We start from the raw sequence: 2,500 nt of genomic DNA on the forward strand, positions 1-2,500 counted from the left end.
CCATCTCCCTGTTCCAAAAATCAATTTAATATATGGTCCCCAGATAGGGGACGTATCAGATATTAAACTGATAAGAACAGATTTTTTTTTTTTTTTTTTTTTCTGACACTCTGGGGTGCCTTATTGCCTTACAGATTCATTCCAGATTCCTTGCAGTGACATTACATCAAGCCAAAGCTCTACAAGCCAAAGCTCTGCACTCTGCCCGAGGGGATTTCTCCCTGACTGCATCCCCCCGGCATACAATGGCAGGAAGGCTCCAAATGGTTGCCTTCCCCCACTTGACCACTTGATCTTAGCCAAAAGGCCGAGAAGCGATACCGCGCTCGATGCGAATTGATCTCGGGTCCTGTTTGCCCTCCCTCTTTGTTCTCTGGCTGCCGGTGTTGAAAGCAGTCTCGAAGCACTGCCGTTCTCTCCTACTCTGGCCACATTTTTTGCCACCGTTTCTAATTGCAACAGTGGATGAGTTTAAAGAAGTTGCCGTTTTTTCCTTTCTTGCCAGGATTGCTTGACAGATTGGTAAATTTGCCAGTAGGCCACCAATCAGATGGGGGAGGGTTGTGTCTCAACGGACCTCCGTCAGTCAGTCTCAGTCACTAACGAACTGCCGTGGAAGGAAACCTCTTTGAGTAAAACTAGTGACGTGACGTGACGTGTCTCACAATGAGCGAGCGAGTGAGATTGCAACGGCCAATTGAGAAAGAGGTGAGGTGCTGACAATCAGCAGCTCGTGTTGAAACATTCATTCCACGGCAGGCAAGACCAATCAAAAAAAATACTGCAGATGCTGGCTCGGCTCGGCTGGCTGGCTGGCTGGCTGGCTGGCTGGCTGGCTGGAAATGGGAAATAAAAACACAAGGCGTGTTAAAGGCTGGTTAAACTGTCGAAAGAAACAAGGCGTTAATGTTTCAGAAGCGCCTATTGAAAGACGTCTCTCAAGCTGCTCCCTGACTGGGCCCTGTCCGTTGTCATGTTAATCGCTGGTTAAACTGTCGGAAGAAACAAGGCGTTAATGTTTCAGAAGCGCCTATTGAAAGGTGTCTCTCAAGCTGCTCCCTGACTGGGCCCTGTCCGTTGTCATGTTAATCCCAGGGCGGGGGCGGGACTGCTTTGACCGGGAGACCTGTTTTCTGGGACGCAGGTGTGACATTCCAGGGAGGCACCTACTTTGTGCTGATTCGAAACGACCACGACAACGGCAACTTGCAGTTCTATATTACAACAACAACAACGCGCGTGTGGTAGTTGGGAGGGGCTGCGTTCGCGCTCTCCCCCCTGCATTGAAACTCAAAGTTCGATTTTCAATCCCATAGTCCACCAATCGGATGGGAGACGGTGTGTGTGTGTGTGTGTGTGTGTCAGTGTCAGTGTCAGTCTCTCTCTCTCTCTCTCTCTCTCTCACTCTTACTCAGAGCTGCTGTGGAAGGAAACCTTTTTAAAAAGAACTTGCATATTGAAAAAAAGATGTGTCTCAAGCTGCCGGGCCCTGTCCATTGTCACGTTAATGGCAGGACGGGGCAGGACTGCTTTGACCAGGAGACCTGTTTTCTGGGACGCAGGTGTGAGATTCCAGGGGACCTGCTTTGTGCTGATTTCCCTGCCTCCCTCCCTCCTCCCCAGGACTTCCTTCTGAACACCTTTGTCGTTTCAGCGAGGGCCAAAAGCCTGCCTGTGAAAGGGAAGGATCAGCCGGTCAGCCCCCTGCTGGTCGCTGCTGCCAGTGCAGCAGGCGTGCGTGTGTCCTCGGCCTCGTGTCCAGGTCCCTCAGGGACTTGAGGCAGCTCTCCCCGGTGGTCTCGTGGTCAGGACCGGGCTTCGAATCCCAGTCGGGGGGGGATGACTTTCTGCTGCAGATTAATTGGCATGAAGGAAAGTCTCCCCTCCTGAGCGTAAAGCTCCACCCTCACCACCACCACCACCGCCTTTTCCTCCCCTTGACAAACGGACAGACAGACAGACAGACAGACAGTCAGTCCAGTTCGGGAGCGCAGCTTTCATTAAGCAATGGCATTTGTGACAACTCATCGTCTGACAGGTTGATGATTTCCCCACACGCCTCCTGCCGAATAAAAGGCTCACCCTCCCGGACACTACCCCCAGAATCACCCACCCCCCCCCCCCGGGGTGAATATTAAGCCCGAGAACACCGACTGTAACCAACCGCAGTGAAAAGTTGAAGTGGCAACTCATTAACCAGATTTATTTTGGGCAACTCATTAACCAGATTTTTTGTTCATTTGGTTTATGAGTTGCCAAGTGTAAATCTGGTTAATGAGTTGCCACTTCAACTTTTCACTGCGGTTGGTTACAGTCGGTGTTCTCGGGCTTAATATTCACCCCAGGGGGGGTGTATAGCGGGCGATGGCCGGTGTGGAGTGCGTTTTTTGGGGGTTGATTTTCACTTTGCCTCGCTGGTGGAATTTGTGGGAGGCAGGCAAGGGGATTGGTGTGGGCTGGTGGGCGGCAAGGGAGATGCTTGCTTCGGGGTGTTATCCTC

The 2,500-nt window shown here is 51.6% G+C and overlaps 1 pseudogene; it reads right to left on the reverse strand.

Annotated features, from left to right (window-relative positions):
• The window catches only part of LOC137311013 (U2 spliceosomal RNA), a 208-nt pseudogene extending 72 nt beyond the window's left edge, over nt 1-136 (reverse strand).
• Nucleotides 137-2,500: the final 2,364 nt, after the last annotated feature.

The sequence above is a fragment of the Heptranchias perlo genome, unplaced genomic scaffold (assembly GCF_035084215.1).
Source record: "Heptranchias perlo isolate sHepPer1 unplaced genomic scaffold, sHepPer1.hap1 HAP1_SCAFFOLD_296, whole genome shotgun sequence".
In the NCBI taxonomy this organism is placed as follows: Eukaryota; Metazoa; Chordata; class Chondrichthyes; order Hexanchiformes; family Hexanchidae; genus Heptranchias; species Heptranchias perlo.